Below are 26,604 nucleotides of genomic sequence, written 5' to 3'. Positions count from 1 at the left end.
ATGTATCTGACCCCAGGAATGTGTCAATAAAGTTTCCCCTTCCTGGGACAATGAATTCACGGTGTTCATATTTCAATTTCCAGGAGCGTATAAGATTAGAAATGTTGCATGTCCTGTTGGATGTTATGATTTGTTTCAGCTATTGCGCCTCACTTTAAAAGATTATTGTCCTCGTGTTTCCAAATGAGATTTAGAAGTTCCTGTCGCGCAGTAAGCGCTAGTGTTAGTTCTTGCTTGTCTATAATTCACCTTTAGCCTGTGTCTAAAGTACGTATGTTTGAGGAAACAGACTGCATTATGTTCAGAGATATATTGTGAAACTGATTTGTTTTGTAGTGAAAGCGGACGGCAGTAGTCCCACTGGTTGTTACGAGAAGTTCGGCATACGTGGAATGTATGGCGTACAGGATACTGCATCCTCGACCGGTTAGATTACGATGCAGACAGCATCTAGTTTTTAGTTAACTTGTTGTTCTAATGAAGAGTTTTGTACTTTTTTATTAACAGGACTGAACAAACTTTACGTAACGGTATAGCATTGTACGTAATGTTTTATGCGTGTTGTTCTAAAACTTGTGTCAGTATTCTATAGTGATTACAGCTGGGGAAATAGTTTTAAAGTTATTCAAACATTCTGAGAGCTTTTGTAGGTTTTTGTAAGAAATGAATTGTTAAAGATATTAAATGTAAATGTCGTGTGACGAGGAGCTCCCGTCAGGTAGACCGTTCGCCGGGTACAAGTCTTTCAATTTGACTCCACTTCGGAGACTTGTGCGTCGATGGGGATGAAATGATGATGATTAGCACAACATAACGCCACTCCCTGAGAGGAGAAAATCTCCGATCCAGCCGGTAATCGAACCCGGGCCTGACCACTCAGCTTCTGGGGGCCGACAAGATATTAGATAGTATGTGTGAAATGCACTCTTAAATTGATGTTAAGAACTTCTTGGTTTGATAGTTTGTGAGTGACGATTTTCTATTTTGAAGACTATATTGATGCATGTTAATTTATAGGGGTACTTGTTTTAGGGTCCGCAGCTTGTGGTCTCGCGGTAGCGTTCTCGCTTCCGCAGCAGAGGGTCCCGGATTCGATTCCCGGCGGGGTCAGGGATTTTCAGCTGCCTGACATGACTGGGTGTTGTTGTGTCGTGTTCATCATCATCATTCATCCCCATTACTGTCGTAGGAAGGAAACGGCAAACCACCTCCATTAGGACCTTCCTAATACGGCGATGATGGTCTCCCGCGTCGTTCCCCTGCGCTCTCTCAAGAAGCATGGGACTTCATAAATGTCACTTGTTTTAGGAATGAATGAATTTTTTTGTCGTCGGTCTTCTGGCTAGTTCAATGCGGCCCGCTACTAATTCCTCTTCTGTGCCAAACTCTTCGTCTCAGAGGAGCACTTGCAACCTACGTCCGCAACTGTTTGTTGGGTGTGTGCCTTCTACAGCTCCCTCTAGTCCTATTATCCTATCCCTTCCCCTTGTCAGTGTTTTCTATACATTTCTTTTATACACATGTTAAATAAAATGGATGCTATATATGAGCCTTTGGTTATACTCCTGTCCTAAGGTTTCAGTCAGCCACTGCAGTCTATGTAGGATCGTTAGATTAACTAACGGTGCAGCAGAAATACCGATTATAATTACGTTAGTTTTACGTATGTTTTATTATGTTCTCTTTACGTTGTTGATTTATTAACCTGTTAGCACAACGACTAACTGGTGTACAATTTTAAAGTAACAAAAGCGACAAAGTTTAATAAAAGTTTGGTACTGAATCATCTGTTGAATTGTACAGTTTTTGGTAGCATTTTGATCCGTGTTTGATATGAATTGTTTATGTAATTTGACCTATTTGTTCAGGTAATACAACCCATTAGTTGCTCTCAACGTCGAGTGATCATCAGAGATAAGGTTATCCTCAGGAGTGTCCCAGGGAGGTGAAGTATCTGTACACGCAAATGACCTGGCGGACGGGGTGATTAGCAATTTACGGTTGTTTGCTAATGATGCTGTGGCGTGTCACATTAGAGTGACTGTAGGAGAGTACAAAATGATTTAGACAGAATTTCTAGTTGATATGATAAACGGCAGCTTGCTCCAGATGTAGAAAATTTAAGTCAATGTGGGTGAGTAGGAAAGCTAATCCTGTAACGTTCGAATATAGATTTAGTAATGTGGTGCTTGACAGTCACATCAATTATATATCAACGCATAACTTTGCAAAGAGATGGGAAAAGGAATGAGAAAGTCAGTTTGGTAGTCTGGAAGGCCAATGCTCGACTTCGTTTTATTGGGAGAATTTTGGGAAACTGTGGCTCACCAACACAGGAGGCGCCCACCCGCTAGCCGTGCAGTCTAACGTACTGCTTTCCGGACGGGAAGGCGTTCCGATTCTTGGCACGAATCCGCCCGGCGGATTAGTGTTGAGGTCCGGTGTGCCGACCAGTCTGTGGATGGTTTTTAAGGTGGTTTTCCATTTGCCTCGGCGAATACGGGCCGGTTCCCCTTATTCCGAATCAGTTACACTATATCGGCGATTGCTGCGCAAACACTGTCCCCACGTACGCGTACACCACAATTAGTCTACCACGAAAATATTTGTTGTTACACTTGTCTGGTTTGAGACGTTCTGCAGGGGGGTGCACTGGGGGTCGAACCGCACAATAATCTTGGGTTCGGTGTGGGACGGTGGTGGGGTGAGTGGACTGTTGTAGAATCATGTGGGGTTGTGAAACACTGAGGGCTATGGCTGGAACGAAGCCTCTCCGTCATTTCTAGGTCCCCAGTTCAATACAATACAGTACAGGAGGCGGTTTATAGAATGCCAGTACGACCCATCCTTGAGTACTGCTCGAGTGTTCTGGAGCTGCACCAGGTCGGATCAAAGGAAGACGCAATAGAGACGCATGCCGCTATATTTGTTACCGGTAGGTTCGATCAGCATGCAAGTATTACGGAAATGCTTCGTCAACTCAAAAGGGAATCCCTGGAGCGAAGACGATGCATTTTTCGCGAGGCTCTACTGAGGAATTTTACAGAAGTGGAATCTAGGTCCGACTGAAGAACGATTCCACTGTTGCCAATGTACAAAAACGCGTAAGGACCACGAAGATAATATGAGAGAAACTAGCGCTCTTACAGAAACTTATGGACAGTCTTTCCCCTCGCTCTATTTGCAAGTGGTACAGGAAAGGAAATGACTAGTTGTGATACTTGGTAACCACCACTACGCAGCTCACGGTGGCTTGCAAAGTATGTACGTAGATGCAATAGGGCAAGTCCCAAATGTTGGGGCGACATCATGGGGAGTTGGCTGTAGCGGCAGCTAGTTGTAAGCAACCAAACCGTAGTAATGGGGGAATATATGCAATTGGGGCTTAGCATTGAGACCCGGTGAGGATGGATATAGAGTGTGGAGTCATGGAGGTTAGACGTGGAATGGGAAGGAACTCCCATTTACAAACTACACTCCTGGAAATGGAAAAAAGAACACGTTGACACCGGTGTGTCAGACCCACCATACTTGCTCCGGACACTGCGAGAGGGCTGTACAAGCAATGATCACACGCACGGCACAGCGGACACACCAGGAACCGCGGTGTTGGCCGTCGAATGGCGCTAGCTTCGCAGCATTTGTGCACCGCCGCCGTCAGTGTCAGCCAGTTTGCCGTGGCATACGGAGCTCCATCGCAGTCTTTAACACTGGTAGCATGCCGCGACAGCGTGGACGTGAACCGTATGTGCAGTTGACGGACTTTGAGCGAGGGCGTATAGTGGGCATGCGGGAGGCCGGGTGGACGTACCGCCGAATTGCTCAACACGTGGGGCGTGAGGTCTCCACAGTACATCAATGTTGTCGCCAGTGGTCGGCGGAAGGTGCACGTGCCCGTCGACCTGGGACCGGACCGCAGCGACGCACGGATGCACGACAAGACCGTAGGATCCTACGCAGTGCCGTAGAGGACCGCACCGCCACTTCCCAGCAAATTAGGGACACTGTTGCTCCTGGGGTATCGGCGAGGATCATTCGCAACCGTCTCCATGAAGCTGGGCTACGGTCCCGCACACCGTTAGGCCGTCTTCCGCTCACGCCCCAACATCGTGCAGCCCGCCTCCAGTGGTGTCGCGACAGGCGTGAATGGAGGGACGAATAGAGAAGTGTCGTCTTCAGCGATGAGAGTCGCTTCTGCCTTGGTGCCAATGATGGTCGTATGCGTGTTTGGCGCCGTGCAGGTGAGCGCCACAATCAGGACTGCATACGACCGAGGCACACAGTGCCAACACCCGGCATCATGGTGTGAGGAGCGATCTCCTACACTGGCCGTACACCTCTGGTGATCGTCGAGGGGACACTGAATAGTGCACGGTACATCAGAACCGTCATCGAACCCATCGCTCTACCACTCCTAGACCGGCAAGGGAACTTGCTGTTCCAACAGGACAATGCACGTCCGCATGTATCCCGTGCCACCCAACGTGCTCTAGAAGGTGTAAGTCAACTACCCTGGCCAGCAAGCTCTCCGGATCTGTCCCCCATTGAGCATGTTTGGGACTGGATGAAGCGTCGTCTCACTTGGTCTGCACGTCCAGCACGAACGCTGGTCCAACTAAGGCACCAGGTGGAAATGGTATGGCAAGCCGTTCCACAGGACTACATCCAGCATCTCTACGATCGTCTCCATGGGAGAATAGCAGCCTGCACTGCTGCGAAAGGTGGATATACACTGTACTAGTGCCGACATTGTGCATGCTCTGTTGCCTGTGTCTATGTGCCTGTGGTTCTGTCAGTGTGATCATGTGATGTATCTGACCCCAGGAATGTGTCAATAAAGTTTCCCCTTCCTGGGACAATGAATTCACGGTGTTCTTATTTCAATTTCCAGGAGTGTAGTATCTCTTAAATGCTGTAACTCAGTTTTTAGGGGGCGTGTGGCCAGGTAGAGTGGGGAAGGATAGGGTATTCCACATCTCATCCTAAACTAGTGAACCGATTTCAAACGAACTTGGTACACATAACATTTATCGCCTGGTGGAATCACTGTGGGGGAGGGGAAGGGTGTAAGGATCACCCACCTATCAAAGAGGTGTGGTGGGGTGTGAAAAAACAGTTTAGTTCACTGTGCGAGAATACCCATACTTTAGTTATCTAGCGTCTGAGAATGAGAACATTTCGTGACTGCAACAAACTTTACACAAATTGCAAACCATTCCGAAACTGCAGGGTGAAATTCGCTAGCCATACAAGTGAAATATGTGTACAAACATACATGAAATAAATATGTGCGAGCAAAACCAAGGGTAATAAGCTTATCTAAAACCCCTGGAACGATTTCAGTCAAATTTGTACACACAGGAAAGAAATACTTCACGGATAAGAACCACCTGCATCCTATTGGAATTGGGAAGAGTGTGATAACGTGATATCGTGGAGAGAGAGAGACAGAGAGAGAGAGAGAGAGAGAGAGAGAGAGAGAGAGAGAGAGAGTATGTTGAGGAAATATGCACACAGCGAGGGGGAAGGAGGAGAGAAGTGCAAATAGGAGGAAGGGAGATGGTCAGAGATAAGGAGAAACTGACAGAAGAGGAATGAGGAGGAGGAGGTGGACTGAAAAAGGAAAGAGGAAGAGCTGGAGGGAGACAGGGGTGGAGCAGATGAACAGACACGGGGAGCTGGAAACGGACAGGGAATGGGTAGTAGAGGAGGTGGATTGAGAGAAGGGGTGTTGGAGATGGACAGAGAGAGAGAGAGAGAGAGAGAGAGAGAGAGAGAGAGAGAGAGATGGGTGGAAGTAATGGGTGGAGGTACTGGACAGGGACAGAGGTAATGGATAGAGAGGGGAGGGACGAGTGGCGGATAAAGAGAGAGGTGATGGTAGAGAGAGAGAGAGAGAGAGAGAGAGAGAGAGAGAGAGAGAGAGAGGGGGGGGGGGGGGGGAGAGGTGGACGTGGACAGAGAGGGGAATAGGACGAGGAGGAGAACGAAGGGAGCAGGAGAAGAGCTAATAGAAAATTAGAATAAATAAATACCCGTGCAACGCCAGATTTTTTAGCTAGTAGTTAAACAATTGATTTTTAAACCTGAGTGATTAATTTCGCCTAGCTTATCTGAATGTTTTCATCTCCAGGTACCTTGAATGGTTGTTGATGCAGTTAAGCATTCTGTCAACTTGTTATTACAGAAAATAGAAACTATTTTGCACTGATGTACAATCGATCTCTGACTGAAAATTACTAAGCCATAGATACTTGTGTAAATCTGGTCGTGCATTCAAGTTCCCTGCCCAGGTGGTAGCTCGCGATTTACGGTGACAGCTAGCACACCTAACCAGCCGAAGACTCTTCATAAAAATAAACCTGACGGTGCATACTTCATAGTATTGAGAAGACTTTTAATGCGATTTCCCTTGATATTCTTTTTATATTTCCATGTTCCAAACACTGTGTCCCTTTTCTTGTACAATATTCATCTTTAACTAACCAGAGATGCCCCTTTGTAGAGGAGAACTGATAATGACGCGGACTACACGTATTACATTCACTAATTTGTCAGCAATGACTTTGTCCTACATTGCACGTTCTACTGTCCGATCGTGCGAAATTAACTTTACCCATCCCTATTCAGCGACACAAAGGAATACATACGCTCGGACAACCACTATATCCTCATTACCGAAATCGCTATTTTACAAGTATTAACAGGTGCCTTTGTTGGCCGACAATCTTTTTTTGTTCCTTTTTCACACTATGGTCACAGAACTGCAAACGCGTCCGAATTTCTACAATGCCGCATTTAACTCTGCAGTATTTGTCAACAGCAACCGTATTGCGGTCAGTTCGCTTTGCCGGCTCAGCTAAGCGGAAATTATGATATAGACGGCTTGCTGCCTGTTTATTGTTTCCAACTCATCTCATTATTTCGAATGGAATGTACGGAGCGTTTGAAATGATGCGGAACTGGTTGACGGCCGCATGGACAATACGGACGGGAAAGGGAAATCGGCGGAAATGGTTACTACGGCTATTCTCAAACACATTTTCAGAGGTGCGTATCTCGCTTACTCCATCGGTCGAAACACACACCGCTTGAAACTACGAATACTGTCCATCGTTCATTATTGGGAATATTTCTGCTCCGTTTCCGCTGATACGAAAACATTTGATGATTTACCAAAGTAGGTAGAACAGGGTCTACCTGTCATATCGCAAAATACGCTTACTGAGAAATCGTTTTTGTTACTTAGTTTGTATATTTCTAAGGTTATGGCATAAAGACTGTTAAAACATTATACAGGCTACTTCAAAAATGTCACATAACGTTACGTGAGGTAGGGCTGCTAAAAACTAGTAGCAAACTTCCTGCACGTCTAGAAAACAATACCTGTTGATATATGGCCCGTTTTATTTGTGACGAGTAATGCGAGGTACTATTAGCTGGTGTAGGAAGGATTCACAAGTGATAGCGTAGTAAAATACCAGAAGAAGCACACTTGAGGAAACGCAAATCGTTAAGAAATCAAGGAGGTGATGCATCGCTTCAGTATCAATGTAGGGGCAGAAATTGTCGGTGACAAACTCATCGTGCTATTCACTTAGGAAACAGGTCAGAAGATGCTGCGTATCGTCGAGAGGGTTCGTTAGTATTGCCTCACCATTCACCGGATTGGAATCCGTTGGATTTCTGGCTAAGAGCACATTTAATAGCGTTGGTATATGCCCAGCCCATGGACAATATGAAGTGTGAGCAATGCATGTAACTCAATCCGAGCAGGGCAATGTATATTTATAAGAGTGCATGATTAACTGCGAAGAAGTGCTGAAAGGCGCATCAGGATGCATGGTGACCACATGCGGCATCACGTATAGTATCCTCTTCTACGTAACAGACAGATGGGGATAAGAGAACAGACTGGCCCGTATCCCTCAAAAGGTATTGTTTTTGGACATATCATTATAGGACAATTTCTTTAGGTTTTGACCAATATCTGTAGGAATATATGACACATTTTTAAACACTATGTATATTTACAGAAAATTTTTTACGGTTCTTTCTCGTCTTTTAATGGATAACATGTAATCTTCATTTTGGTACTATATGCAGGCACCCTTCAGACTTCTTTCTCCATGTAAAGCAGTTTCCAACTACACACATCCGTCTTACTCGTAATCTTACAATATTTTCAAATTTCATCTACCCACCTTACACCGAGTTATCTCAGACTGTTCTTATGTCTTGAAATCCAGAAGAAACTTTGCTTCCTATCCACAAGCCGCCCTATAGAACATGGCGGAGAGTGCTTTGCTCCAGTATTGGTGGTTCCCTGTCCTGTTTCATTCGCGTATTGACCGAGCGGAAATTCACTGTTTATACGCCTGACCACGTGTCATTATCTCTCTTACCTTACTCTCCTGATCCAACGCTTAATGTACGGTGACGGCAGCAGAATGCTTGCATAGTTTTCTTCTACTACATGGTCTAAATTTTCCCGGCAGGGTTTTGTAAGAAATGCGTCGTCTTTCATCCAAGAACTCCTTTTTAAGTTCTACGAAATTTCCTGCTGCACTTCCTACACGCTGCTACGATTCTAGCATTACGTCTCTAAGTTCATTCGACATCTGTTTTCATTCCTACTTGAATCAACTCCAAACTGTGGAACAAAATTCTAGAAAATGTGGAAAAGCGTCTTCTGTGCTAATTCTTTTACAGGTTCACTGCACTTTCCAAGAAGTCTTCTACCACCCTTCCGTCATCGTCCGTAATACTGATTTCACTTGTACGTTCAAAATTAGATTGCTTCTTAGAATGACATAATTGATGCGCTCGAGATGGTCACCATCAGTCTTGTAATTGGATACTACTGGGTTCTTTCTCTTTGTTGTGAGCATTACCGTACATTTATTCACATTTAAAGAAAGCTACCACTCATTACACCAACCACAAATTTTCTTACAATCTTTTCCAGTTGCTTCGACCGTCCAGCGACGATAGGCCTGCTTAACCGCAGATAATACCATCGTCAGCAAACAAATTTGTATTGCTGCTGATTGCATCTGATAAATCGTTTATGTGTATTAGTAAAGTCAGAGGGCTTGTTGCAGTTCCTTATGGCACATCCGATGTCACTTACGCTTCTATACAACGTTCGTCGTTTAGTTTAACGTACAGGGTGCCCTCAGTCAACTACTCATCAAGGAAACCATGTCTGCCAAGATTCTCCACACGACCATGCCTTGGTAAGTTGAAGACAATGTGTTGCAGTGTCTCACGCCTTTCGGAAATCTAAGAAGATGGAATCCAGCTGTTCAGCTGCATTGACTCTTTGCAAGGTTTCCTATATGAACATAGCAAGTTGTTTCATACGACTGATTTTTCGTGGGACTGAGCTGCTTCTTCGAGGAACGTTCTTTTTCCTGTAGTAAGGTCATAATATTTCAGTTCGGAATATACTCTTTGATACTATAACAGACAGACGTCAAATTGCTCTAAGCACTATAGGACTTAACATCTGAGATCATCATTCCCCTAGACTTAGAACTACTTAAGCCTAACTAATTTAAGGATATCACACACGTCCATGCCCGAGGCAAGACCGTAGCATTAGCGCTGTTAGACAGACGTGAATTAGTCTGCATTTCTGTCCATCCGATCCTTTACTCGCTTTGTAAACGGGCGTGATCTACGCTCTGTGGTGCAGGATTTAGGTGGGAGTAGGGTTTGGCAAGGAGTTGTGAAAACGTAGACTCTCACCCAATGTAATCTTGTAGTGTCCTGCGGTCGGCAGGAAAGAACTAACGATCAAGTCTGAACACACGTTATTTAACTAAAACGCCTTCTTGTCTTACATTAATTTCCAAAATGAAGAACAACAAGATTCAACAATTCTAGTATTAGCAAAAGCCACATAGGAGTACAAGACAATGAAAAGAAATAATAACCAAAATACTACACTACACAATTACGAAGTGGTATTAGGCCCAACAAAATACAACTTTCTACTGAAGGCTACGGAGAATCTCTACACTCTTGGAAATTGAAATAAGAACATCGTGAATTCATTGTCCCAGGAAGGGGAAACTTTATTGACACATTCCTGGGGTCAGATACATCACATGATCACACTGACAGAACCACAGGCACATAGACACAGGCAACAGAGCATTCACAATGTCGGCACTAGTACAGTGTATATCCACCTTTCGCAGCAATGCAGGCTGCTATTCTCCCATGGAGACGATCGTAGAGATCCTGGATGTAGTCCTGTGGAACGGCTTGCCATACCATTTCCACCTGGCGCCTCAGTTGGACCAGCGTTCGTGCTGGACGTGCAGACCGCGTGAGACGACGCTTCATCCAGTCCCAAACATGCTCAATGGGGGCAGATCCGGAGATCTTGCTGGCCAGGGTAGTTGACTTACACCTTCTAGAGCACGTTGGGTGGCACAGGATACATGCGGACGTGCATTGTCCTGTTGGAACAGCAAGTTCCCTTGCCGGTCTAGGAATGGTAGAACGATGGGTTCGATGACGGTTTGTATGTACCGTGCATTATTCAGTGTCCCCTCGACGATCACCAGAGGTGTACGGCCAGTGCAGGAGATCGCTCCCCACACCATGATGCCGGGTGTTGGCCCTGTGTGCCTCGGTCGTATGCAGTCCTGATTGTGGCGCTCACCTGCACGGCGCCCAACACGCATACGACCACCATTGGCACCAAGGCAGAAGCTACTCTCATCGCTGAAGACGACATGACTCCATTCTTCCCTCCATTCACGCCTGTCGCAACACCACTGGAGGCGGGCTGCACGATGTTGGGGCGTGAGCGGAAGATGGCCTAACGGTGTGCGGGACCGTAGCCCAGCTTCATGGAGACGGTTGAGAATGGTCCTCGCCGATACCCCAGGAGCAACAGTGTCCCTAATTTGCTGGGAAGTGGCGGTGCGGTCCCCTATGGCACTGCGTAGGATCCTACGGTCTTGTCGTGCATCCGTGCGTCGCTACGGTCCGGTCCCAGGTCGACGGACACGTGCACCTTCCGCCGACCACTGGCGACAACATCGATGTACTGTGGAGACCTCACACCCCACGTGTTGAGCAATTCGGCGGTACGTCCACCCGGCCTCCCGCATGCCCACTATACGCCCTCGCTCAAAGTCCGTCAACTGCACATACGGTTCACATCCACGCTGTCGCGGCACGCTACCAGTGCTAAAGACTGCGATGGAGCTCCGTATGCCACGGCAAACGGGCTGACACTGACGGCGGCGGTGCACAAATGCTGCGCAGCTAGCGCCATTCGACGGCCAACACCGCGGTTCCTGGTGTGTCCGCTGTGCCGTGCGTGTGATCATTGCTTGTACAGCCCTCTCGCAGTGTCCGGAGCAAGTATGGTGGGTCTGACACACCGGTGTCAATGTGTTCTTTTTTCCATTTCCAGGAGTGTATTTTAGGAGCATATGATTTCTCTTTTATTTCTTTTCCACTTAACCAGAATGAGCCACAGACACATGTGGCCGGGAGCAGCTAGTAACAAGATAAATTTCTGGAAAACACGCTCTTACCTCACACTAATAGTAAAAGCATTAAAGGTTCAGAAATGGGTATTCAGTCACAAAATCTTAATACTTTGATATCGTCCAATTTTTTGAACACTTCGCCCCACTCAGTTAACATTACAAAAGGGGCATCCAGTGTAACGTGCAACAACACACGAGTTGACAAGACAGTACTAGGACGCCACGTATGAGTGACACCTTGACTAAACATGGACAGACCACATGGGAAACACGCTGAGTCTACAGCGACACAGTTTCCAAATGTACATAAATTACGAAGACATGCAGAAAGGCAACTTGAACGACTAAAAGCTTACCACTATAACACAAGTCCTTCGACAATTCGCTACTTCACTATGTGTAGGACCCACACAGCCTCACCTCGTTTCATCAAAATACAATAAACTTATACAGGGCATTTCTCTTCAAGTTATAGGCCAAGTAACTTCCCTGCCGCTTCATCAGCTGCAAATCTTGGCAATACCCTAATGCTTCCACAGTATCAAATGTTAGCTGCTGCTCCAACCGAACGTTCACAGCAGGCTATAGCCGATGTTGATGGCCAGCAACCCCACTACTGCCTTGACATTATTCACTCCGACACGAGGTGGCACCATTGAGCATCCTCCAGGATGTCTTAGCCTTTGCCGCCGGATTCCAACTCCCAAGTTGCTCCACAGCGCCTCCCACGTTTACACCTGTTCCGGCGTAACGACAAGCGCCAGCACTAAGATAAAGAACGGTAGAGCAGAGAGGGCTGTGAGATGACCTCAGCCAATAGCACGCTGACTACGAGGTCACCACGACAGTAGCGGCCTCTACCTTGTGCATAAGTAATTTAAGTATTGTCAATTCATTTACTGCAATAAAATCCTTTAATACAATACTGGTCATTAAAATTGCTGCACCACGAAGCTGACGTGCTACAGACGCGAAATTTTACCGACAGGAAGAAGATGCTGTGATATGCAAATGATTAGCTTTTCAGAGCATTCACACAAGGTTGGCACCGGTGGCGACACCTACAAAGTGCTGACATGAGGAAAGTTTCCAATCGATTTCTCATACACAAACAGCAGTTGACCGCCGTTGACTGGTGAAACGTTGTTGTGATGCCTCGTGTAAGGAGAAGAAATGCGTACCATCATTATTTCTGACCTCGATAAAGGTCGGATTGCAGCCTATCGCGATTGCGGTTTATCGTATCGCGACATTGCTGCTCGCGTTGGTCGAGATGCAATGACTGTTAGGAAAACGTCATATTTTCGGATGAATCCAGGTTCTGTTTGCAGCATCATGATGGTCGCATCCGTGTTAGGCGACATCGCGGTCAACGCACATTGGAAGCGTGCATTCGTCATCGCCATCCTGGCTTATCATGCTGCGTGATGCTATGGGGTACTATTGGTTACAAGTCTCCGTCATCTGTTATTCGCATTGGTGGCACTTTGAACAGTGGACGTTAGATTTCAGATGTGTTACGACCCGTGGCTCTACCCTTCATTCGGTCCCTGCGAAACCCTACATTTCAGCAGGGTAATGCACGATCGCATGTTGCAGCTCCTGTACGGGCCTATCTGGATACAGAAAATATTCGACTGCTGCCCTGGCCAGCACATCCTCCGGATCTCTCACCAACTGAAAAAGTCTGGTCATTGGTGGCCGAGCAACTGGCTTGTCACAATAAGCCAGTCACTACTCTTGATGAACTGTGGTATCGTGTTGAAGCTGCATCGGCAGCTGTACCTGTACGCGCCATCCAAGCTCTGTTTGACTCAATGCCCAGACGTATCAGGGCCGTTATTAAGGCCAGAGGTTGATCTGGGTACTGGTTTCTCAGGATCTATGCACCCAAACTGCGTGAAATTGTTATCACAGGTCAGTTCTAGTATGACATATTTGTCCAATGAATACCCGTTTATCACATGCATTTCTTCTTGGTGTAGCAATTTTAATGGCCAGTAGTGTATAATTTGGTTGTATGTTTTCTAGTTATACGAGAAAACTACTTCCTAGGCACCCTATATCACGCGAGTCTTCAGGATCCCACAACACCGAACTACATAAACCACGGCAACTCCATGCGTCAGCCTTTCCAGTCCCAAGTAAGTTTGGCTGGAGCGCCAAGAACGGCCGCTGGAGCTGCACCGAGACTTGCAGCTTCTGCCGACAGCGCCGGCCCCCAGTTCAGGTTGACACTTTAATCTCATACTTCCAACTCTCGCTGTCTTTTTCCCTACAGTCCGTCTCGACTGGGGCTCGGTGGCACTGCGCGATGACCTCGTCCACCTCGGATGTCGTACACCACGGGCAACTACTAATGTTTAGCCATATCCATCCAGCAGGCACATGTCAAGACGCCAGCTGCTGCAGCCAGTGACTCCAGAGATAGACAGGCACTGACGGTACGATACGCCTGGACTGGCGCTCCTCTCGAAGACTCGTTTGCTGCTGCCACCTACGATGACGGTGCTGGCTACATCTTTTTTTCAGTTTTTGTAGTCGTACCATAGACTGTCTTCCGTTATGTCATGCCTTCACAGCTAAACTCGGTGTTTCTTCCACCAACTTCCCCACACCCACAAGCCCCTGATCCGTGCTGTCACTAACTGCTGGAATACGGCAAAATATCATATTTACCATGCATCTCCTTTCCAATCACACCAGACTATTCGTAGCTCAAAAAGGGTCGATAAATTTGAGCTAGGGAAGGAGCTTATTCTGCAGAGAGGTCAATGTAAACTAACTGGAATATCTTCATGGACTGCTACCTTGTACTCTTCAAGTCATGTGTGATCCATATTCGTGGCCATTGGACCTGTCCAACTACTCTTCACTTGAATTAAAATGCGCTCTGTTCCTTGATACAACTGTTCATTTTCCTACACCTTCGAGTTTTCCTAACACGCATTTCTTTATTTCGTGCTGAGCGGCCCCCAGTTTGGATAAGCTATGTGGAATGGAAGACAATGTTTCACTGCCATAACTAGAAAGAAATGATAATACATGATAATGCGCTCCGGAAGTGGTTTAGAAACAAGTACTTAATTTACCGAAAACATCTGGGGTCCTGTTACTCCTCTGTTTCTTTATCTGTCAATATTATCCTACAGTATTTTTGGTAGTATGCGGTCTACTAGCCTGATCCGTTTCCCCAATTGTTTCCCACGCTTTTGGTGAAGCCTAATGAAAGCTATTACTTTCTTGTAATATCCGTCCACAGTTTCCATAAATTTTTAAATTATGTCATATTGCTTTCAGCTGCTAGCGTTTATTTTAAGACTGGAATTTCGGTATTAAATCTTTTTCAAGTACCTACAAAACATATAACAACGCAACGACAATGTATAGTCGAATGACCAGCATGTCTAACTAGTTTTGTAAACATTTATATACTTAAAAGATTTTGACGCAAAGATTTACGTCAGGCATAATATGCACATCAAACAAGAACTGGTCAGTGATACGTCAGTATTCTATTTCATTTTGCGCAATAGATTGTATATGTGAAGACAGGTTGGCACTAAAAATTTGCACTTGTAATACTGTTAGAGTAAATGTCCAAGACTATTGAGAAAATTGTTATTACTGAGGTCTGTTTGTCCACTGAATATGTCTTGTGGTTGTTCTCCTACAGCGTTCATTTGAGACGTGGGACTTAGGAAAAGCAGGAAAGGTGTGGACGGGGCGTAATCAGTTACCGCTGGTTGCACAGAAAACACACACACACACACACACACACACACACAAATTATTAAAAAAAACTCTCAACAATCATTTTAAAAGGTCTTACTACGCCGACAGCTGAAAGCATTAATAGAAGAATTGCAAGTTATTGTCGACTGAAGGCCACAACCAATGTTGCACAGAAAACACACACACACACACACACACACACACACAAATTATTAAAAAAAACTCTCAACAATCATTTTAAAAGGTCTTACTACGCCGACAGCTGAAAGCATTAATAGAAGAATTGCAAGTTATTGTCGACTGAAGGCCACAACCAATGTTACAAACAATTAACGGCTGAAGGCCTGATTAAGAAAGGATTTCAGAATACTCAACGGCTGAAGGTCTGAATTACAAGTAAGGAAGGCAGTTGCATGTTAATATACTAAAGCCTTTTAAAACAATCTTAACGAACTGTAACAAGCTATAGTGACGGATGCAGGCCTGATTAAGAGAAAATTACAAATAATTTGTCGGCTGAAGGTCAAAAGCAGTGTTACAAACAATTAACGCCTGAAGGCTGGAATTACAAGTGAGGCAGGCAATGGCATATTAAAATATTAGAGTAAATTTCAAACAATTATCACAACTTGTCGAAATAAGATGGAGTGATCCACAGACAGCGATCCTTGGATCGACCTGAGGAAGGTGACTATAGCTGTGTAAGCGGTGAGACAGGCAGCCAAGTGTTGTACTCACGTAACAGGATGGCAACTCACTCTAGGGGTAGCTTAAGCGCCGACCGCCCGACTAACCAGGCGAGGGCGAAGAGACAGACAGCACCACGTCTTCAGAAATACACCCAACAACGAAGGAAACACTAGAACCAAGGAAGACCTCCCAAAAACATATGCACAGTACAATTCAAGAGGCTGTCGAACTACACGGTGTGTTGGACAGCATCAACGCGATGAGGAAAGGTACAGTGCCGGAAAAGTACACTAACCTCCAGGGCAGGTAACTGGGGCGTTAGCGGCCACAAGACAGAAAATAGCGCTGGTTGCACTTCACTAATAAGACTAATACTAAATCTAAATTAACATCAAGGAGCAGAATGCGGCTAACAGCTTCCGCCAATATGACAGACTCCACTTGTTGCATCTGGTCTCACCGACCCTGGGAGCAGCAACACAGAAACAACAGCGAGATCTCAAACAGTGGAGGTTTCAGTACTGGGCACGGTTCACTCAAAGTCAAACGTCCTGGGTTCGGTTGTCAGCTACAGCCCCTCGGTCCGACAGTACCTGCACGCCGCCAGTGGTCCCGGCCTGCCCCCTCGCTGCGGACCTCCTCGCTGCTCCGTCCGAAGCCGAATTACCGACACTGGAACTCTGGCAGCATTTAAATAACTGGACATTAAAAACCGCACAAGATACACATAGACCCGCGGAGACAATTCCACAATGTCTGAAACAATACTAAAATCAGTCACTGTGAAACAACACGGACGAATTATAAGTCAGTACATACAGAGAAGCCAGAACCGGTCAGAAGACCAAATGCACGTCGTCCGGTGCGACGACCGGTCGAACGACCAACCACGCTCAAGTCAGGCGCGGAAAAGATTCCAATATAAATCGTGGACTGACAATATACTCTCATGAGGGCACTTCGACGGGCGGGGACACACACACACACACACACACACACACACACACACACACACACAGGTGAAAGTTTCACTACTCGAATATGACGGTCCATTCAACTAAAACTCGCAGCATCCGGTCCTTGACATGCTCGTTCAACTCTCGCGACCACACGCTTCCGTTGGACAGTGCACGTGTGTCGCCAGCGGTCGGGCGAGTACTGGCTGTCCGGCCCTCACTTCTGCTCCATCCCAACTCGACTCGCTGGACACACGACGACCCGGAAATACTAGAGCCACTCCAAGGATGGTACCACAGTACGCGCTATTGATAAGCGCTGCTGCTGCCACCCACGGACAGACAAGGCGAGCAAACGTAGTGGCGCCAGTGAACACACTAAGAAAACCAGACGCCACTATCGCTATTACAAGATGCCAAGATATGAATGGCATCAATGCCATTTTCTACCCAATATTGTACGTTTAAAAACTTCTCTCTGCTGTTGATAATATGATTGCAGTTTTGTAGATGTGCACTAAATAAAGATTTATAGTTCTCGCTTATGCCTGCTTGCTCTCTGAATCGGGTAGACAAACGCCTAGCTCTTTGGTCCACACAGAAATTTTCACATCGCATTTGATTTTGTAAATTCCTCATTGTGTAAATGGTTTTATTTCGTGGGTCGCGTGTCTATTACCTCTAATTTGTTGTTTGTGCACAACCCGGTGTATATTAGTTTTACGAAAATTATCACCTGTTCCGTCTGATATGACACCACAATAAAGTAAAGCAATGTATTTCCCGTTTTCTGTCCCTGCTTCCCTTGGTAGTGTTGTTTCTTTATCTATGTACGACAGTTGCGATCCTAGCGTAAATTTGTAGTACACATTGTGTCTACCATATGAGCGTTGTAGCCGTTGTTTGATGCTGCGTGTTTAAGTATACAAAACCCTTGGGTAATTCCGCTCTGCTCTGATGGGAAGTTAATAATTTCGTTGGTCTTGCAGTGAAAAAGGAGCTCTTATGCGTTTCTGGGTGGCATGAAGTCCAGGTTGGTATCGCTGACTAGTTATTCCTTTAAGTGCATTTTACGTAAACCTATAGTATTTCAAAATCATGTAAGTATATAAATGTCAACAAACTACAAAACTAGTTGGACAGAAATTCACTTTATTTTGTTGTCATTACGTTGCATTATGTGTTGTAGATGCTGGAAAAAGGCTTAATGCCGAAATTTCAATCGTAAAACAAAACACTAATAGCTGAAAGGAAGATGACATAATTTTAACAAGCTAATGAAAACTGTAGCGTTGGTAGAAAGAGCCTGTAAATCAGCTTCTATGTCGCAAGAAAACAAAATATAATTGTACTATACAAAAAAGTGAAGGCGAATACTCACGAAATATGTGATGCGACGAACACGGTTTTTAAATGTAGAATGACGCCATCATTAAATAGCATATGTAAATAGAATGGCACAAAATAAAGTTCACTGAATATCTCCAGTAACATAAGCAGTTGGTCACAAGAGCTATTGCAGTCACTGCTGCTGGAATCTTTCTTGTAAAAGAACGTGTCTCACCCCTCACCATAAAATATACACAGGGCGCTGTTTAAGAAACCTCTCTGTTGATGATCATCTGATAACAGGTACTCGTGTTTGACTGTCTAAAAATTCAGGCTTGAAGCTGTAAGGTATCAGGCAAATCCAACACCATCCATCAAAACCCTGACATGATAACCAAATCCAGTAGTATGTCACATAGCTCCGAATAAATCGTGACATTAAATTAACCCAAGTATTACGAGTAACGAGTGAGCAAATGGAATACCACAGACTAACACAAGAATGCCTAAATCCATGTCGTACCTTCCCACCGTGAGACCGACGCAGTTCCGAGGGGAGAAACGAGAACAGAAGCCGAGAGCAGAACCGTGTTAAGCTAGAAAGCCCTACGATAAGGGACGGACTGGGCACCCACGTCGCCAGCTAACCACTGGGGCATACCACCCGAAAGTTTTAGCGTGAGGCAGTTTCGCGTCTTTGTTACATCAAGGACCACCCCCCCCCCCAGACCATGTTAAAAGCTAGAGCCCTCCAGAAAAACAGTAAAACAGTATAGATCTTACGGTAACACAAAAAGGGCCACTACCACTCGCAAGTTTTAGCGTGAGACTTTTTCGCGTGTCTGTTACATTAGGACCACCCCCCAGCCCATGTTCAAAGATAGAGCCCTCCAGAAGAACAATATAGATCTCACGATAACGCTAAAAGGACCACACCAGCTGCAGGTTTTAGCGTGAGACTTTTTCGCGTCTCTATTACGTTGCAAACTTTAAAAACATTGCCCCACCACGAAAAGTATAACGTTTCTCATTGGATAGACAGAATTTTTGTAGGCGGAGCTTAAGGTTAACATTGAGACCCTGATTGGTCAGATGAAAACACAGCCAGATAGTTTTTTTTAAACCAACTTCGGTAAATTGTAGTAAGGAGAGGGGAGTTAGTTCCGAGATGGCGAGGTGAGCGGAGCTGTGCTGCCCGCCGCTGCCCTGAGGCTGCCTAAACACCGACAAGGTAATGAGCGCACGCGATGCCGCATTTTTGAGCGCATAAGGCTTCACTCAGAACTGCAGAAGTCTCATCTGTTACACCCCGTTTTTGCGTAATACTAGTGTCGATCGTAAATTAAAGCTCATGGTGTTCACATTTGCCACTTGAAGTAAAAATCTGAAACGCGATGATTTCTCTGTTTTATAATAATTGAGAAGCCATATCAGCCACTGTAAATTACGACAAGTTAGATAAGTAATTAAAGATAATTGAGGGTCACTGTAGACCGTTTTGATAGTTTTCTCTTTTGTGAAACTTAATTTAAACCTAGATTATAGATGTGATATGGCATAGGTCATCCTTCGATCGATTGTAGAGTTTGGAAACCCATTCAGGGAATATTCGTTCACATTTTTGTTGAACGCAGTTGGTTTTTACCATCCTGTATAAAAACACCTCCTTTTATCAATAGCACAATTTATAAACAATGTTTTGTGAGTAGAATAAAATTTCCAATGGTAAACTTAACTGCTTTTTCGACGTTATTTTGCCAGGTAACTAAAAATAGGAAAGCCCTGAACCCCTTCCACTAAATTTAGTTAGTATTAAGATTCTTTTACAGGGAGTGCAGTGGAGCTTACGCTGAGATCATTTATATTTTGTTATATCATCGCTAGTCTCACTGAACTCTTCGGAATTCTACATGTCAAATTAGTACAAAGTATAGTTTGAGAGTAAATCGGAGAAAGACGAAGGTAATGAGAAGTAGTAGAAATGAGAACAGCGAGAAACTTAACATCAAGATTGATGGTCACGAAGTCAATGAAGTTAAGGAATTCTGCTACCTAGGCAGTAAAATAACCAATGACGGACGGAGCAAGGAGGACATCAAAAGCAGACTCGCTATGGCAAAAAAAGGCATTTCTGGCCAAAAGAAGTCTACTAATATCAAATACCGGCCTTAATTTGAGGAAGAAATTTCTGAGGATGTACGTATGGAGTACACCATTCTATGGTAGTGAAACATGGACTGTGGGAAAACCGGAACAGAAGAGAATCGAAGCATTTGAGATGTGGTGCTATAGACGAATGTTGAAAATTAGGTAGACTGATAAGGTAAGGAATGAGGAGGCTCTACGCACAATCGGAGAGGAAAGGAATATGTGGAAAGCACTGATAAGTAGAAGGGACAAGATGATAGGACATCTGCTAAGACATGAGGGAATGACTTCCATGGTACTAGAGGGAGCTGTAGAGGGCAAAAACTGTAGAGGAAGACAGAGATTGTAATACGTCAAGCAAATAATTGAGGACGTAGGTTGCAAGTGCTACTCTGAGATGAAGAGGTTAGCACAGGAAAGGAATTCGTGGCGGGCCGCATCAAACCAGTCAGTAGACTGATGACAAAAAACACATGTCATGTGTGGTCTGGCGTCTCCTTACCAGCAACAGGTCCCATGTTAAAACTAGTTAATTCCCTAAAAAACACGCTGAGAGCGTCGTTGCGCAAAAGTGGTAGGGAGACACGATATAGAACAAACAGGCACCACCATGAATGTTTAGAAAGCAATAATTCGTTCTTACGATAATATATTGTGGAGTTCCTCGACCGAAAAGCGGAATTTTTGCTATTCAGGTTAGTAGCCCTTGATTTCAGTAAGGCCGCACTTCCTGGAGACCCCGCCTATTTAAATGTGAGTTTATTTGAGCTCCCCAATGTTCAGTTAAGCTTTTAGTTTTGTAGTGCTCTCTGGATCAGATCAACGCACGGAGATATCAACGTGAATATTATTGCTCTGGGAAAGGAGTCGATCTATTGACTTTTTTCCAGTTCACTTCAAGTCGAAACCAGCTAGACTGACGCACTGGAAGATTGTTATGTTATACCTTACTGCGTTCTTTCATTGTTTCAGAACTGGACACATGGCCATCATTGAAATTGCAGCATCTTCTTCTAGATTCAAATTTGAAACCTTTTTTTTCAGATTACCATGGTGTAGCAATTTCTCAAGTACTTGCAGATAATTTTGAAATTTTGATTATCGTATTGTACACTTGACCTGGGAAACCTATTGAGCAAGCTGGGTTTCGCGCAGTGCTTAATACAACTGATCATATCCTCACTCTACGCGAAACAATTAATAAAACAAATGAGTACCATCTACTTCTTTGCCTTACCTTTTTTGATTATGAAAAGGCATTCGAATCGATAAGAAGTTTCCTGTTCCATCGTGGCAGGCACCTACAGCAACCGGTTTATGAGTATTTCAGACCAAAACTGTCTCAGTTGCGAAATTATTTAACGTCAAGGACGCTTTTCACCCTTCTGGGGCATCATCAGATTGACTATCAGATTTACTGATAATGTCCCAAAAGGGTGAAACGCGTCAGTGATTTTAAATTATTTCGCAACCCAGACTGTTTTTGTTGTGAAGCATTCGATTCGATCAATTAACTGAGTCTGCAGCTGTATCAGAACAAGGAGGAGGAGGAGGAGGAGGAGATTCCAGAATGAGATTTTCACTCTGCAGCGGAGTGTGCGCTGATATGAAACTTCCTGGCAGATTAAAACTGTGTGCCCGACCGAGACTCGAACTCGGGACCTTTGCCTTTCGCGGGCAAGTGCTCTACCAACTGAGCTACCGAAGCACGACTCACGTCCGGTACTCACAGCTTTACTTCTGCCAGTACCTCGTCTCCTACCTTCCAAACTTTACAGAAGCTCTTCTGCAAAATTTGCAGAACTAGTACTCCTGAAAGAAAGGATATTGCGGAGACATGGCTTAGCCACAGCCTGGGGGATGTTTCCAGAATGAGATTTTCACTCTGCAGCGGAGTGTGCGCTGATATGAAACTTCCTGGCAGATTAAAACTGTGTGCCCGACCGAGACTCGAACTCGGGACCTTTGCCTTTCGCGGGCAAGTGCTCTACCAACTGAGCTACCGAAGCACGACTCACGTCCGGTACTCACAGCTTTACTTCTGCCAGTACCTCGTCTCCTACCTTCCAAACTTTACAGAAGCTCTTCTGCGAAACTTGCAGAACTAGTACTCCTGAAAGAAAGGATATTGCGGAGACATGGCTTAGCCACAGCCTGGGGGATGTTTCCAGAATGAGATTTTCACTCTGCAGCAGAGTGTGCGCTGATATGAAACTTCCTGGCAGATTAAAACTGTGTGCCCGACCGAGACTCGAACTCGGGACCTTTGCCTTTCGCAGGCAAGTGCTCTACCAACTGAGCTACCGAAGCACGACTCACGTCCGGTACTCACAGCTTTACTTCTGCCAGTACCTCGTCTCCTACCTTCCAAACTTTACAGAAGCTCTTCTGCGAAACTTGCAGAACTAGTACTCCTGAAAGAAAGGATATTGCGGAGACATGGCTTAGCCACAGCCTGGGGGATGTTTCCAGAATGAGATTTTCACTCTGCAGCGGAGTACTAGTTCTGCAAGTTTCGCAGAAGAGCTTCTGTAAAGTTTGGAAGGTAGGGGACGAGGTACTGGCAGAAGTAAAGCTGTGAGTACCGGACGTGAGTCGTGCTTCGGTAGCTCAGTTGGTAGAGCACTTGCCCGCGAAAGGCAAAGGTCCCGAGTTCGAGTCTTGGTCGTTCACACAGTTTTAATCTGCCAGGAAGTTTCATATCAGCGCACACTCCGCTGCAGAGTGAAAATCTCATTCTGGAAACATCCCCCAGGCTGTGGCTAAGCCATGTCTCCGCAATATCCTTTCTTTCAGGAGTACTAGTTCTGCAAGTTTCGCAGAAGAGCTTCTGTAAAGTTTGGAAGGTAGGAGACGAGGTACTGGCAGAAGTAAAGCTGTGAGTACTGGACGTGAGTCGTGCTTCGGTAGCTCAGTTGGTAGAGCACTTGCCCGCGAAAGGCAAAGGTCCCGAGTTCGAGTCTCGGTCGGGCACACAGTTTTAATCTGCCAGGAAGTTTCATATCAGCGCACACTCCGCTGCAGAGTGAAAAACTCATTCTGGAAACATCCCCCAGGCTGTGGCTAAGCCATGTCTCAGCAATATCCTTTCTTTCAGGAGTACTAGTTCTGCAAGTTTCGCAGAAGAGCTTCTGTAAAGTTTGGAAGGTAGGAGACGAGGTACTGGCAGAAGTAAAGCTGTGAGTACCGGACGTGAGTCGTGCTTCGGTAGCTCAGTTGGTAGAGCACTTGCCCGCGAAAGGCAAAGGTCCCGAGTTCGAGTCTCGGTCGGGCACACAGTTTTAATCTGCCAGGAAGTTTCATATCAGCGCACACTCCGCTGCAGAGTGAAAATCTCATTCTGGAAACATCCCCCAGGCTGTGGCTAAGCCATGTCTCCGCAATATCCTTTCTTTCAGGAGTACTAGTTCTGCAAGTTTCGCAGAAGAGCTTCTGTAAAGTTTGGAAGGTAGGAGACGAGGTACTGGCAGAAGTAAAGCTGTGAGTACCGGACGTGAGTCGTGCTTCGGTAGCTCAGTTGGTAGAGCACTTGCCCGCGAAAGGCAAAGGTCCCGAGTTCGAGTCTCGGTCGGGCACACAGTTTTAATCTGCCAGGAAGTTTCATATCAGCGCACACTCCGCTGCAGAGTGAAAATCTCATTCTGGAAACATCCCCCAGGCTGTGGCTAAGCCATGTCTCCGCAATATCCTTTCTTTCAGGAGTACTAGTTCTGCAAGTTTCGCAGAAGAGCTTCTGTAAAGTTTGGAAGGTAGGAGACGAGGTACTGGCAGAAGTAAAGCTGTGAGTACCGGACGTGAGTCGTGCTTCGGTAGCTCAGTTGGTAGAGCACTTGCCCGCGAAAGGCAAAGGTCCCGAGTTCGAGTCTCGGTCGGGCACACAGTTTTAATCTGCCAGGAAGTTTCATATCAGCGCACACTCCGCTGCAGAGTGAAAATCTCATTCTGGAAACATCCCCCAGGCTGTGGCTAAGCCATGTCTCCGCAATATCCTTTCTTTCAGGAGTACTAGTTCTGCAAGTTTCGCAGAAGAGCTTCTGTAAAGTTTGGAAGGTAGGAGACGAGGTACTGGCAGAAGTAAAGCTGTGAGTACCGGACGTGAGTCGTGCTTCTGTAGCTCAGTTGGTAGAGCACTTGCCCGCGAAAGGCAAAGGTCCCGAGTTCGAGTCTCGGTCGGGCACACAGTTTTAATCTGCCAGGAAGTTTCATATCAGCGCACACTCCGCTGCAGAGTGAAAATCTCATTCTGGAAACATCCCCCAGGCTGTGGCTAAGCCATGTCTCCGCAATATCCTTTCTTTCAGGAGTACTAGTTCTGCAAGTTTCGCAGAAGAGCTTCTGTAAAGTTTGGAAGGTAGGAGACGAGGTACTGGCAGAAGTAAAGCTGTGAGTACCGGACGTGAGTCGTGCTTCGGTAGCTCAGTTGGTAGAGCACTTGCCCGCGAAAGGCAAAGGTCCCGAGTTCGAGTCTCGGTCGGGCACACAGTTTTAATCTGCCAGGAAGTTTCGAGGAGGAGATTACTGTTTATCGTCCCGTCGCCAACGAGGTCGTTATAGATGGAGCACAAGCTCGGATTAGGGGAAGGATGGGTAAGGAAAACGGCCGCGGCCTTCCGAAGGAACCATCGCGACATTTTGCTGTAGCGATTTAGGGAAATCACGGAAGAACTAAATCTGGATGTCTGGACGCGGGTATGAACCGTCGTCCTCCAGAATGCGAGCAGGACAAGAAAGAGAACAGGGCTATACTAAAGTCTTATAAGACATACACAAAACCACATCGTTTATGAGTGTTAGTGAAGAAACCGATCAATATCACATTGAAAATGGTGTGAAAAAAGTTTGCCTTATATGTCCAAAACTGTTTTCAGGAGTCGTAAAGAAGCAACGTCTAAACTGGACTGGGAGACAAAGGGAGTTCAAATGCTTAAAATCAAATTAAATAATCTGAAATCTGCTGATTATACTACATTATTTGTAAATAGGATACGGATTAGCGAATTTGCGCAAGTCTGCTATGAAGTTGGTGTAAAAATGAACTATGAGATGTAACAGTTCTGGTACTAAATGTAGCACTTATGCTAATACATGTAACTGGGTTTTCTCTTTTGATGCAAGTCCAATGTCAGGATGAGCATTCTAAAGCATTATGTCTGGGTGAAAATACTAGATAAATTAATTTTTCACTCTTAACAGCATGTGGGCAGGGTGGGTCTTCCTTGGCTCGGGTATGAGGTAGAATGAAACAGCATTTTTACATAAGATAACTTTTATTGCAAGTTTCGTACAACTGTTTTCTTACTCGATGTTCTGGCTCGGAGAACGGCAGCTGTGTTATTTGCGAAGCCTTCTGCTGCGGCAGCGGCGGCGTCTGACTACGCGTGGCAGTGTGTATCTCGTGTCACCGTCTCGCCCAGCTGACTGGAGACGCGCAGCGCGAGGTGGCCCGTTTAATTATTGCGAGCGAAGTCGTGCATCGGACGGTGATACCTTGGATGTGGCATCCCAGTGTTTCTCTTCTCTAAGCGGCCGCGTGTGTTGTGCGTCGGCCAGCGGAGCGGCGCGGCGGGGGAAGGCCATGTCCCGGACTCGAACGACGGACTCCCGCTTGCCAGTCTTCGGCTGTCAGATCTTCGTCCCAGCTCACAGGTGACTGCTGATGTGAGGCCGTCTCCTTCCCGTCTTCACGAGTCACCCGGGTTCATAAAAATCAAACTTCAGATACCTTTTAACTTCTGGCGCCGAGGCTGCTGCTTGCTATTCCATTACAGCGGCGGACTTGGTGCGTCTGTGCATGGTGTAGTCTCTTCTAGCATGACGGCCTTCAGCACCGAAGCTGACTGAAAACTACTGCTTCTCTTCTCTGCTTCCTTCGTCTTCTTGTCTTCGTCTTCGTCTGACAGACCCACTGCATCTCGCGTATTTATTCACTTCAGTTTACTGGAGGTGAACGCCTTCACGGTCATTGCCTCTTCTGTCACGTTGAGAAGCTTCTCGAAGAATCATCTTAACGTCGGTCATTGGCTCTTGGAATGTAGGCGAGGGCCTTTGCTCACATGCGACAACTGAGAAACACGTGAGCCGGTCGGGCGATGCCCTGACAGCTGAATCGACAGCGCCCGCTTATGTGGAACTTGCTGACTTCACGGTCATTGTCTCTTCTGCTCTGCTGTTCTGCCCGCTGTTTGCCAGTATGTAACTCTCTAAACTAAACCAAGTTTTTCATTTAT

General features: G+C 45.7%; 7 non-coding genes across 7 annotated transcripts; 5 read left to right on the top strand and 2 right to left on the bottom strand.

Moving 5' to 3' along the window:
• Positions 1-22,011: 22,011 nt before the first annotated feature.
• Positions 22,012-22,086, bottom strand: Trnas-cga (transfer RNA serine (anticodon CGA)). The gene has a single exon. It is a non-coding gene; the product is annotated as a tRNA-Ser (tRNA).
• A 226-nt stretch (positions 22,087-22,312) lies between these two features.
• Positions 22,313-22,387, bottom strand: Trnas-cga (transfer RNA serine (anticodon CGA)). The gene has a single exon. It is a non-coding gene; the product is annotated as a tRNA-Ser (tRNA).
• Positions 22,388-23,276: 889 nt separating this feature from the next.
• Positions 23,277-23,351, top strand: Trnas-cga (transfer RNA serine (anticodon CGA)). Its single transcript has one exon. It is a non-coding gene; the product is annotated as a tRNA-Ser (tRNA).
• A 226-nt stretch (positions 23,352-23,577) lies between these two features.
• Positions 23,578-23,652, top strand: Trnas-cga (transfer RNA serine (anticodon CGA)). Its single transcript has one exon. It is a non-coding gene; the product is annotated as a tRNA-Ser (tRNA).
• A 226-nt stretch (positions 23,653-23,878) lies between these two features.
• Positions 23,879-23,953, top strand: Trnas-cga (transfer RNA serine (anticodon CGA)). The gene has a single exon. It is a non-coding gene; the product is annotated as a tRNA-Ser (tRNA).
• A 226-nt stretch (positions 23,954-24,179) lies between these two features.
• On the top strand, positions 24,180-24,254 carry Trnas-cga (transfer RNA serine (anticodon CGA)). The gene has a single exon. It is a non-coding gene; the product is annotated as a tRNA-Ser (tRNA).
• A 527-nt stretch (positions 24,255-24,781) lies between these two features.
• On the top strand, positions 24,782-24,856 carry Trnas-cga (transfer RNA serine (anticodon CGA)). Its single transcript has one exon. It is a non-coding gene; the product is annotated as a tRNA-Ser (tRNA).
• The last annotated feature ends 1,748 nt before the right edge of the window (positions 24,857-26,604 follow it).

This window comes from Schistocerca gregaria, chromosome 4, assembly GCF_023897955.1.
Source record: "Schistocerca gregaria isolate iqSchGreg1 chromosome 4, iqSchGreg1.2, whole genome shotgun sequence".
NCBI lineage: Eukaryota > Metazoa > Arthropoda > Insecta > Orthoptera > Acrididae > Schistocerca > Schistocerca gregaria.
The sequence above is the reverse complement of the archived record's forward strand: the minus strand, read 5'-3'. Positions and strand labels throughout refer to the sequence as shown.